The sequence below is a fragment of the Phalaenopsis equestris genome, unplaced genomic scaffold (assembly GCF_001263595.1).
Source record: "Phalaenopsis equestris unplaced genomic scaffold, ASM126359v1 Scaffold228953, whole genome shotgun sequence".
Lineage (NCBI taxonomy): Eukaryota > Viridiplantae > Streptophyta > Magnoliopsida > Asparagales > Orchidaceae > Phalaenopsis > Phalaenopsis equestris.
Window position 1 is genome coordinate 50152 of NW_018246927.1, and position 13709 is coordinate 63860.

At 32.9% G+C, this 13709-nt stretch overlaps 1 pseudogene; it reads left to right on the forward strand.

The window, feature by feature from the left end:
* The first annotated feature begins 2328 nt into the window (after positions 1 to 2328).
* The window catches only part of LOC110038004, a 52532-nt pseudogene continuing 41151 nt past the window's right edge, over positions 2329 to 13709 (forward strand).

The window sequence follows — 13709 nt, forward strand, 5'->3', positions numbered from 1 at the left end:
ACCCATGGGTAGGGTACTATAAAATTTTTAAAGTCATTTGAGTTATTATTGAGGAGTTATGAAGTGAGGAGCCCTAGGGGCAAAATGATAATTTTAGATTATTAATGCCTTAATTAAATTTTACGGTTGTTTAAAAAGGTTAAAACGGCAATATTGCTTATATCAAGTTCTTCTGGATGATTGAAATATAAGGGACTAAAATGGTATAAACCAATTTCTAACTTTTAAAATAAAGTTATAATTATAATTTTCCTTAATTATTATAATTTGGAGGTTAGTTAAATCAGGTGATTCTAAGGTGGTGGGCTTATGTTAGGAAGATGATAATTCAATAACCTAAGGCCCCCTTATTGGTGATTTGATGATAATACATGATCTTGATAAAAAAATTGAACTTCACCTAATTTAATATTTAATCATTGTAAGCTCACTTTAAATGTTGGACCCTAAGGGCTTAGTAGTGTACTAGGCTCAATTTGAATTTATCTAATGAGGATTAGGAAAGAAAACATAATTAATTATAAATATTTTTGAAAATATTATGGGCCCAGCTTTACTTGTGGACATGAGATCCTTAATAGTTTAAGCTTGTTCTAAGGGCACTCATTCACATAACTCTTAAATGAAAAATCAACCGATTATTTGAATACCCTTCTCATGAGATAATTAAAACATCAGGTTCACTGAGCATAGGGCGTATTAATTTGAAATTGGGAGTGGAATGAACGTGATTTCCAGTGATGCAGTGGAATGCTTGGGTTTGAAGACTGAAAAACACCGCACCCTTTATCAAGTAAGTTGGGTTAATGAAGTTAAACCCATTTTAGTTACGCATCGTTGCTTAGTGAGGTTCACAATAAGAAAAAGTTATTCGGATGAGGCCTGGTGTGATGTGGTTCCCATGACCATTTGTCATTTGCTATTGGGTCGACCCTGACTCTATGAAAGAAAGGTGGCGTATGACGGGCATGCCAATTCATATTCTAATTTTAACGACAAGAAATTTGTTTTAGATCCTTTGCAGATCTCTAAATTTGAAGCACAACAGAAGCAACAAAAAGTAGAAATCGTTCCAGTGCTAACCATTCGACAATTCACTTAAGCTATAAAGGAAGAACAACTAGTATTGTTAGTAATGAACCGAGAGGCAAAACAGGACGACAGTATTCTCCCCAACGAATTTACGAAGATACTAAAGAAGTTCCAAAACATTAGAGCCAAATAGATGCCAAGACAACTACCACTAATGCAAGAGGTATAACCAGTGCCAACAACCACAGACATACCGACTCAACAATATACAATTAGCCGTGTCCCTAAAAATATAGGCCCAAAGGATGAAATTGCATCCATACTCGATCACCAGTTTGTTACTACTCGGCTTGGAGGATATTTGAAGTTTTTAGTTCACTGGAAGAATCATCCAAATTTAGACTTTGTCTGGTTGCAAGCATCAGAACTCCAGCATTTAATTTGCTACGTACCTTCAACAAACTTGCCGGAGTCAAGTTTTTCAGGAGAGCCGACAATTGATGCAAATCTGGAAGGAAATATGACGGCAAATATCAACACAAAGGCAAATCCGGAAGGGTGATATACTAATTCCATAATCAGCGTAATCACAAAGAAGTTTTGGAAAGTTCGTGTTTTTGGAAGTTAACTATTTAGATTTTGTATTTTATTATGTTAAGTTTATTGCTTATGTTATTTGAATTCCTAATTATTGCTTTTCCAATTTGATGGGAAAATAATATTTATTGCTTTCTTATTGCTTTCCCAGCTTTCCCAATTTGATGGGAAAATAATATTTATTGCTTTCTTTCTTACTTATTACTTTCACAGTTGAGATGCGAAGACATTAATGTAATTTGTTATTTAATGGGGTAATAAGAAAAAAATAGATAGCTCTTTTTTGGTTGTCAATTCAATTTTCTTTCAATCATCGTTGATGAGTCTTCCTATACCGTAGAGTGATTCTACATTAGCGATCTCCTAAGGTCAATGAGATATTGAACTTGAGGGAACGACAGCACCCTATAATCATAAAATAATCAGAAAATATATCCACAATATCCACAAAATAATCTAAATTAACTAAGTTCACCTCCATGGCAAACACATTGTTAATTTATCTCCATCGCAAGAGCAGCAACGACGAAACTCTGAGAGCATGAAATGAGGATGAAAACTTCTGCCACCGGACAGAGGAAACCAAAGTTTTTCTTAAAAGCCAAATGTTAAAAAAATGTGATAACCAAATGGACCGAAAAATGCCTTTTACCTTTTTTTAATATTTCTTTTTCAGTTTCGAGGATGACGTGACTGGACGGTGCTGAGTACAGACGACAGAACAATTTCCCGCCAAACAGACCCAACATCAACATCTGTCTCTCCCCCTCCCGATTTCGCCCATAACCATCGCCTTTGCGAAACGGTCGCCATTGGAGCTGGAGCTAGCTGGGAAGGAAGAAACGACGGGATCGCGACTTACAGAGAATGCCGAAACTCCCATTTGTTCGCATCATTCTTCCTCCTCTTGGCTCGCCCCAGTTTTACTCAATCCGACGATTCACAGTGTTTAGTAAACCCCGGATTTAGCGCGAATAGTCTTCATTTTGGGTTTCACGGGAGCTCAGTATTTACGGATGCCTTGCCGTTTGGCAAAATTTAGCTTAAATCTTGCATAAATTCTGCTTAAAACCGCAGTCGTGACGGGAGTTCGCTGGAAAAGTCGTCGACGGAACCAGGGACGCAATTATATTTAAGTTAAAAGGAGGGAGAAAAGCGATTTAAGCTCTCGCCGTTTTTTACTCTCGGAGTCTTTGGCGGTGATTGACTGCTAGGCACGTTTTGCAGTTACTGAAGAAAGGACTACGTAAACACCAGTAGCTGACCCAGAGCTGCTGAAATCACCGCTCGAAAGATGTCCGATGCTCGGTTGCGACCTGATGAGGTTCACTTTTCATTAATTATTCGATCCTGATCATTGCTTTTTTTTAACTTCACCGTACTGATGATCGTTGAAGATCTATTGACAGCTGTGTTTCTCAATCTACTTAACTGCCTGATATTCTAATTGCAGTCTCAGGGATTTTCCTCATTGAAAAAATTTGCCCGATATTTTTTCCAAGCTTGATATTCTAGCGATTTCTCTATAAAAGCTTAACTCAAAAAAATATTGTTCAGGCGGCATCCGAAACTGTGGAGTGGGTCAGTTTCAGCTTTTACTCTGCAGAAGAGATTAGGAGGATAAGCTTCAAGGCAATTACCAAGTCAAAACTCTTTGATACCGAGAAATCACCTGTTCCGGATGGCTTGTATGACCCGGCATTGGGTCCGATCAAGAAGCTGGATAAGTTAGTTCTTTCTAAAACTAGCACCTCCATAGGCATCACGTTTAGCTCTTTCTAGTTCTTTTGAATTTTCAACTTTTATTGGGAATAAATTCACATTGTTCTCTAACCATCTCCAATGTTTTTTCTTTGATATTTATGCAATTCGATTACAAACACACACACATACCACATATACAAAGTCTTTGAACTCAATACCTAATAGTTGAAATCCTAAGCTCCCAACTAATAGACTAATGTGACATGCATCTCTAATGTTTTTGTGTCAAAACTAAAGATGCATTGATTTGGATTTGTTATATTTTATTAATTTACACAAAGTATGAATGTCTAATGCTAGTACTTGTTTTCAATTCTTTTCCTATACTAGTAAAATTGCATGGAATAAGTCATTTCCTTTGAAGAACACATTTTACCGACTTTTACATTCATGATACATTATCTCGACTCATGTTTTTTCTTTTTTCCCAAACAAATCTTTTTTCATTAGGAACTAACCGAATTTACTAAAAGTAGTGTAACCCATATTCCTTTTCCTCAAATTATTGGAGAGTGCAAGATTAGGAATTCTGTTGTGATATTTTATTTGTATCATGTAATTCCATTTTTTTGTCATCATGGCCTAGGTTAGGAGTACTTCTCAAAGATTTCATTGCCTACTTTGGCCAATTTTTATTCATTTCTTAAAGATTTATAGACTGCTTGCTAGATTATAGTTGATGAGGTTTATATTTTTTGGCTTTTAATGTTTAATACGAATTTTATTATTAATGATTATGCATACATGTGAAAGAGTTTTGAATGATCAATCAATCTATATAATTTAACCGATCTATTATTACCTTCACTTTTTGTGTTATTTGTGTTAATCTATGAACCTTATGGTAATGAATGAGGGCAAAATGTCATGATGGACTTTGTTATCAAATGGGAGAAGTGTTGAAAGGCCTATTTTTGGAGAAGAAAATATTAAATATTAGGCTCAGTAGCAATGTCATATTGTATTGGGATGAATGACCAATAACCTAGCATTACTTAGCCTGGTTATCATGGTATCAAGTTTTTTTTTCTTAGAAAAATTCAAGAAAGTTGAATTTATAAGACTCATGATCAAGAAACTTACAATTTATAAAAGAAGGGTTACCTGATCCTTCTTTGGGTTCTTTGTACACATCTTCAGGCCATAATTTGGAAATTAACTTGTATAGTGAGTTCAACAGTTAAATGGCTAACAGACCAAAATGCGTGAATTGAATGACAAGGAGTCCAAAAATATATAGTATTATATTGTATATATTATTTTGCTTAATAAGATATAATCAATGCCAAGTGGGTAGTGTGATAGGATAATCGTTAACTACAATAGCTAAGTTATTTGGATTTTGATGATTAATCTTGTACTAGGCTAATCTCGTCTTGAGATTTTTTAGCAATATAGCTTTTTCATTTTTAATTAATTCATTTCAATGTTTCAAACATAAGTTGATGTGAAATGTGCGTGCACAAGCATCGTCTGCACACAAATTTATGTGTACGTGAGTGCATGATTATCTACCTGTGCATGTAGTTGTTTGCAACTTGTTTGTGTGCATTTTTTCAGTACTATTCAAGCCAAATTGATTTTGTATGTATTTTGATAGAGTCAAGCCTAATTATGGAAATAATATCTTAAACCTGCCTTAATTTATGATATATTATTTAATTATATTTGGTGTTTGATTAATGTTATTAGTTTCCTATAAATCTCAAAATCTTTGAACCTTATATAGAAATCAATGAAATGATAATCGAGTCCCTGCCTTTCTTTTCTCCTATCACCAAGTATATTTTTTACCTAAGAGTTCCTGAGTTATAATTGCCATCATAACTCCTCTTCTTCTCCATATATCTCTATTTGCAACTTTATCTTACCTAGCCTCTTTGATAGCATATAGGCTTTGAATCTTTTCTTCTTGTGCAAGCTAGAATATAGATAGCATGTACGGGTGTGAATGAGTCGAGTTGAGTTGAACTCGAGTCACCATCGACTTGAGCTTGAGCTTGATTGATTAATCGAGTTCAAGCTAGCATAACTCTATGAAATCGAGTTGGCTTGTTTAATATGAAAAAAATATATTAATTTAAACTAGTGTTTTAATGAAATGACTTGATATTTTAAATAATTAGGAAGTAATTAATAAAAATAACTTGATATAAAATTTAAAATAACATTTTAAAAATATTTTTAATAATTTAAAGAAATATTTTTGAATTTTTATATATTTTAAGTATATTTTTTTCAAGTCGGCTCACGAGCTAACGAGTCAAGTCAAGGTTGGCTTGAGTTTGCTTTTTAGCTTATCGAGCGTAATTCACGAGTCACTTATTGAGTCGAGCCCGAGCCGGTTCTTGAATCGATTTTACTCACACCCATAATAGCATGGTTATTAAATGAATAAATAAGAGAATGATTAAAATATTGAGTTTTTTAAACAAATGAAAATTTTTATTGAAATGCTAAGGTCGTGTATGAGTTTGTACTGTAATTCTTCATTTGACCATTCTTTATGTATTATTGACAACGACAGTAAGTCATTTTGTGCCTTGCCTCATTTGGGTGACATTTTTCAAGTGGCCATCATAGTGTGAAAGGGTACGAGGAGGATAGGGATGATCAATAATATTTGTAGAGAGAGGCATCAAAATATGTTGTGGGATAGCAAATTCGATGTGTTAGGCAGTTGTTGCTACTGAAAAGAACGGCTTGAACGAGGAGATGGCAAGATATGGGTGTCGAGGAGATTCTATCACATGTTCCCAATCAAGATACAAATACACAACCTATAGAAGAAAGATGACACAACCCTCAAAAGATCATAAAACAAAGATTGCAATCTCCACAAGACAAAATTAAAGCTAGCTCCTAAACAACAAAGTACATACATATAACCTTCTCTTAGAAATTATCCTATTTAGAAAGAAAGAAATAGAAAAGAAATAAAGAAAATAATTCATGCAGAATTGGTAAGGGAATAGAAATCCAACCCTTCCTCTCGCAATCATGGTAGTTCTGCCACCTGCGCAACCGCGCTTCTTGCATAATGCCGAAACGGGATCGTGGATCCCTTTGCAGAATGGTCCTGTGTCAGCCTCCATAAGGACTCTTTTTGTTCTACCTATATAGGTATCATAATATATTATTACCAAACTTTCTCATATGATATGAAATTTCTTATATTTAGTATATTTTTATCAATGAAATATATATATATATATATAATGCCATTTACAAGTACCAATTTTTTCTTTTAAAATTGTCATCAATTAATAATATATTTGTATTATCATAAAACATTTAATTGTGCATATTTATCATCAAATTTTATTTATGATTATTCATGCATGAGTATTATGTCGTAAACTTGCATTGCGCAATATGAAAAATTTCTAATGTATTGCACACGAAAGTCCAACTCATGTATGGATGCACATATAAAAAGGCTAAATAAAATTAACTTTCTGAATTAGAAATTTCACCTCACAAATGATTTACCTCATCAACTTGAACACCACAAAATTTCTTTCTTTTATAAACAATCTAAAAAGTACTGAATTCTCCAAATGCAATGTATTTTTAACTTATGAATGAAAGTTTACTCAATATATTCCTTTAACTAATTTTTACTCTAAAATAATCTTTTTTTTTTTGAATTCTCAAAGCATATAAATCTTGCTTTGTGGAAGAAAGCACGGAATAGAATTTTAATTCCAATAAGATTTATATTTTTTTTCCTCTTCCCATTTCCTTCTCTTCTCCAAACTCCACCCCAATGCCCCTTCTTTCTTTCTTTATTTCTCGAAGTTTGCCAAGCTCGTATGTCTTTGTTCCAAAGACAAAAAATGAGCAGAAAATGCAGAGAATGCTTAAATCATAGATAAATATGACTATACTTATTATACTAATTAAAATAATTTTACCGCTCTTTTTTAATCATTTATTTCGTGCACAACAAATTGGAAAACAATGAAAATCATTAAAAATACTACATGACATTAGTTTGTTCAAGTAACAACATTGATTTTCATAAGAACTCCAAGAGAATTTTATTCAAATATATTTCTCGTTTTTGAGTGTCAACATATTCTTTAATATGTTAAAATGATCATTTGAAGCGTGCAATGCAATATAATGATTTGTGATTTTAATAAGGACTCCAAGAAAATTTAATTTAAATATATTTCTCATTTTTTAGTATCAACATATTCTTTAGTATGTCAAAATGATCGTCTGAAGCGTGCAATGCAATATAATGATTATTAATGATATATTGTAAACGTTAAAATTTTGGGTATAATTTATTTATTGTACTTTGTCAAAAAAAATAAGGCATGACAAATTGGAAGGATAGATGTGATCTAAGCGATATTGGTCAGGTGAATGAAAAACGAAGTACTGAATAATAATCAAGCGATATTGGTCAGGTGAATGAAAAACGAAGTACTGAATAATAATCAACTTGGAAACTTTCTTATTCTAGTACGACTTGGTAAAGGTTAATTTGTGAAGCTTCTCTGCTATGCAGTTAAGGCTGCTTTTTTGTGGTAGTTGTTGCTGATTATGAATCAATGGTTAGCAATTTTTTTTAAAAAATTTTCCAAGCTTAGCTATAGTCAGGGATACTCAATAGAAAGCCTTACGAACTTTTGTATTTATGTATGATGTATTGGTCTTCTCATTGCTGTGGTATATACTTATAGTATTAGTTTGGTGATTTCCTAATTTGTGTGATAATTTCATCAGTTTTTTTAAACTAGTTTTAAGCAGGTTTGGATATTCAGAAATTAAAGTTTAAATTGTTCCATGTGTTGTTTGAGAAGAAGGTTTCTTTGCCATTTCTTACTGGAGATTGGATTCATCACTAAATTCTTCTTATGGCGGTATGGTAGGATTAGAGTTTTCTAACCTCTTGTTTAGCTTTTTATCCATTTGGATTGTGTAGAGCTAAACCGTGATCTTTTTTTGAGGCCATGCAAAGGAGCCATCAAAACCTTAAGCACGAGTGTAATGGCATGATAATCTCTGCCAATGTTGTTGTGGCAGTTTTATTCACATGCATGTGTATCTTTTTTGTCTTACTGGACATTTATTGGAGGATGTACCTTGGTGTAAGCTTTTTTCTGATGATACTTGAATTATTGAGGTCTACATTGGAGTTTAAAGGCCTTCATTTGAGTAGAACTAAAACTGAATACATGGAATGTAATATTAGTAGTAGTAGCTCTAGTGACAGAAGTGTAACCAGAAGTGTAACTTTGGGTGATCAAATTATTAAAAGGTGTAAACAATTTAGATATCTCGGGTCTGTTGTTCGAAGCGATGGTGATATAGATGGGGATGTTAATGGTAGAATTCAAGTTGGTTGGTTGAAGTGGAGGAATGTTTCGGGACTTTTGTGTGATAGAAAAGTACCGCTTAGACTGAACGAAAAATTTTATAAGACGGTGGTGAGACCTGCAATGCTCTATGGCGCTGAATGCTAGCCTTTAAAAAGAAGCATAATACTAAGAAGTGTTGCCGAGATGAGAATGATTAGGCGGTTGAGTGGCTTTACACATAGAGACAAAATACGAAATGAATATATCCGTGATTGGGTTGGTGTAGCTCCTGTGACAGACAAAATTAGAGAAAGCCGTCTTAAATGGTTTGGTCACATTAAGCGTCGACCATCTCATGATCCCATTTGGAGAGTAGATGTTTTAGATTCAACTTATGTTAAGAAAGACAGAGGTAGACCTAGGAAGACTTGGGCATATTGTATAAAAACGATCGTAATTTATTAGAACTAAATGAAAATATGACACTAAATAGGACACGATGGAGAAAAAAAATTTATGTGGTCGACCTCGCGTAGTGGGATTAAGGATTTGTTGTTGTTGTTGTTGTTGTTTTTGATGATGATGTGCATCTTTTTTGTTTTGGATATTGTTTTTAGTGTTTCTTCTAGACTTGAATCTCGGTGGTTATGTTGAAGAAATTCTTTTGAGATTATTATGCAATAACAAAAAGTTGTAGGGACTAGGTTATATTTTGTTAGAAGTGCAACTACCTTATTATGCTTTACTTGTATCAGCTTTGAATTGTCATTTTTATGTACAAGGGTTAGATGCTATTTTTTGTAGTTATTTTAATTTCTTTGTTGTGTCATTTGGTTCTATATTAGTTTACTGATTGGAACATTTTAACCACCATTTGCAGGTGTGAATCTTGTGACCAACAATTTTTACATTGCTCGGGTCACTATGGTCATATTGAACTTGCGAGACCAATTTACAATCCATTGCTATTCCGGAATCTTAAATATCTTCTTCAAATTGCTTGTTTTTATTGTCATAACTTCAGGATGGGCCATGAGAAGGTAACTTACAGTGAATGGTCTTTCTGTTTTGCATTCTTTCATCTTTACTTGCACTTTTAACATCATTGTTGTTACTATACTTTCATTATTAGTAGCGACAAAGGTATTTTATTTTCATTACTAGTTATCTCTGTTACAAGGGATAATGAAAAATGCTAATATATTCAGTGTTTTGCGTTAGCACTAGTTACTTATACTTAACATACTTAATGAAAAGTAATTCTTTTTATTATCTGCTTATGTTCTGGTTTTATATAATGTAAGCTTAGCTAAATGGTTTTAGAGTCATTGTCCAATGCTTAGGATAATTATAATGTTCTAAATTGCATATTAATTAAAATATTAATTCTCAATTGTCTATTGCAATAATTCATTGTGTTAATTAGTATTTAGAAAATAGTTTACTGTGTAGTTAAAATCCCAAAATCTACTATCTGATTTCATTATGAATACTTCAACATTTACTATTCTAATTATTATTAATTAGTTTTAAATTAGGATTGCTTGAATAGATTATGATTAATGTTGAAATATTATTATTATTATGATATGTCTATTCTTTGCTAAAATGATAAGTTTTCAGGTTCGCAAATATGTTTCCATCCTGAGCCTTATCATCGAAGGTGACCTTACTATGGCCAAAAAGATGGCTGCTAACTTTTGGTATGAGGCAGTTTTTGGGCTTGAAGATACAAAGAAGCACTCTTATTCACCTCCAGATGCAAACTATTTGAAAGGAAGGTGGACCTCTATTCAACAAGCAGAAGCTGCTTCTATTCTACAGGAAATTATGCGAGAAAAGCCCAAGAAATGTAACCAATGTAAAAAAATTAATCCGAAGCTTGAGAGCCGCACATTTTGTTGGCTGGAAATGGTATTCCTCGTTTTTTATCGATTTTTCTTGGGGTCCAAATGTGTGATATGGATATCAATAATCTTGTATTCATCTTTTACGTTCCACGAATAATTAATTAATCTTTTCCCTTGCTCTCAACTTATAATTGTTAGAACCAAGCGAGATGGTTTAATAGGTTTGGGCCAAAGAATGAAGCTAAGGGTTCCATTTGATTAGCAAGATTAGCCTGAGTATTTAAGATTTTTATTGACATCTATTATGACATACTTGCAGTCTGAGCATAGAGCCAATGTTATTGAAGATTCTAGCTTAAGAACTACTTTAGGGGGTGACAGAGAACTATTGGATCCCAAAACCAATCGATCCAGAGAGTTTCCTTCTGAATTTTTAAAGCATATAGCATCACTTGGAAGGGTTGATTTGTCTGCTTCAGAGGTTGGTTTATTGCTCTACCCTTTACCGTGGTTTTGTTTGGGATTTACACATTGTTGCAGTCCCGTATGTTGGATGCTTTTGGACTAGTATGTTTAGTACTTGTTTGCTTTTTATTATATGTTAATTTGAACTTGCTTTTATATGGATAGGCTGAAGTTATTTTAAAAAACTTATGGAGGAATGAATCAAAGTTATGCATGCTCATATGTGACATTCAATGCAGACGTTTAAGAAATTTTGAGAGGGAAAATGGTTATGCAATGTTTTTTTTGAAGGCTCTTCTTGTTCCACCAAACCAGTTTCGTCCTCCTGCACATTGTGGGCAAGAGGTGAGCTGACTAAATTTTATTCCCAAGTCTTGAACTCTTTATATTATTTATGAAAATAGTATGAGATGAAGAAGACGTTGAGAAAGGCTCTATAGAGTACTTTGTGGATATAAAGTATTCTCGTAGTTGTTGGGATTGCAGTTTTATGGTTTGTGTTCTTTTATGTTAATTTATTTTTCAATTGGGGAGATTGAAGTAATATAATAGATCCTTATAAATGCTTTTTGATGTGTAGTTGTTGGAACATCCTCAAAATGTTTTATTGAGCAGAGTTGTGGAAGCGAACATCTCCTTGGGCAATACTGAACATAGTCACCAAGATATCTTGCAAAAGTGGCGGGACCTCCAAAATAGTGTAAATTTGTTGTTTGATAACACAAAGGGATTTGGTATGTATTGCATATACTATTGTATTTTGTTGTGGTATATAAACACATTTAAAATTTGAAGAAAATTCTAGATGACACACACACACACAACTATCTATATTACATCTAGAATTTTCTTCAAAATTCAAATATTTATTAGTAGTTTGATTGTATTGACTATTATATTAAATGGTAAATGGTAAAAATGTAAACTTTAGCTGATATGTAGAGATTCTCAGACATCCTTGAATAGATTGAATCAAAAGATTTAGCCCTATATGTAATTTTTATTTTTATCTTGGTTTTTAATAGTATTTCTTTAAATTTTGTAATCCATGATTTATCATTCTTGTTTCTATCATTGTTTTATGTTATTATGCTTTTGTTTTTGCCTTTGTACCTTTATTCAACTTTTGTTTCATGTTGATTAGCTTGCCTAGGAGATTTGATCAATTCTTATTTACAAGAAGCTACTTGATCATTATATTTTTCTTTTTTTTTTGAGCGAGAGCTTGTTTATAGTTTTCTTTCTTATGACAAAAGGATAATCTTTTGCTTATGACTTTTATGGTTTTTATGTTAGGTGGAAGTGATATAGCCCTAAATGGCATTCGCCAGTTGTTGGATAAGAAGCAAGGCATATTTCGCCAGAAAATAATGGGAAAAAGGGTTAATTTTGCATGTCGCTCAGTAATATCTCCAGATCCTTACTTGGCAGTTAATGAAATAGGAATTCCTCTTTATTTTGCTCTGAGGTTAACATATCCCGAGGCAAGTTTCTCATTTCAATTTAAGAGAATGTGATCTTTGTGCTCTGGCACATCACAACATTGATTCCTTTATGTTTGCATTGAAATATGTTATTTTGCAGAGAGTGACTCCTTGGAATGTTAATCAGCTAAGACGAGCTGTCATGAATGGTCCTAATTTTTATCCTGGAGCAACACATTATATGGAGAGAGAGAGGTTCTATACGTTGCAAGCAGGTAACATATATGTCTTTAAATTCTTGTGTATTATAATCTTAAAATTAAGAGCTGCACATCTTGAGACTGTTTTAGCTTAACCCTGGCATTTTTATTAAAAGTTGTTTCACATAGCTTCCTACTTTGTAAGTTTTTCTACTTCTCTACAGTTGATATTCTGAGCTGCCTTAATATTTTTACCATTTTATTGAGGGGAATGTCAAATTCTATTGTCATCAGAATGGAAAATGTCGGTGTTAAGAAATAAATTTGAAATTTAAAATTTTACCAATTTAAATTTGAATTTAGATTTTATATCGCTTAATTTTTGTAGTGGTTTGCATTGACATGCTTTTAAAGTTATCATATTCTTATGTTTTTTGCCCCTTGATTACTTGGTCTTGGTTGAGTTGTTTTTTGTTAGAGATTTTTCAATTGAAATTCTTATCTTGATGGAGTAATGCTAGTGATTTTCTCATTGGGTGTTTACTTCTTTGATGATTGTTGGCATATGGATTTTGTATTTTATACATTATAATATGTTTCTTCTTTGCATCTTTCTAGGTTGTAGCAATGCATAGATTAAGTGATTGATTCAGTTCATGGAATTTCTTGTAGTTAAAGCCAAATCCTTCTTCCACAGTTTCTTTTAAAGTTTTTATTTTGTTGTGAATATGTTTTTGAGGCTTGTAAATAAACACTCAATACTGAATTGATATTTTCTTTTGATGTGCATTTTTTTTTTTTTTTTTTCGGATTTAACCCTTGTGTGACTTGATAGTAGGAGTTTGAAGTGGACGTGACTTCCATTTTGCACTCTAGACGGAACCAAGTTTTCTTTAGGTTTTGGGGGGGAGGGGGGGGGAGGCACTTTTTTTTTGTCTTCCACGGTGGTAAGCTTGTTCCTTAAATCCCCTAGTTTGCCTTCCTTAAAAGTAGTATAGGGATCGTTTATCTTCCTAAGCATAATAATATTTGTAAAACTTGCTTAAGGACTCATATTAGTGG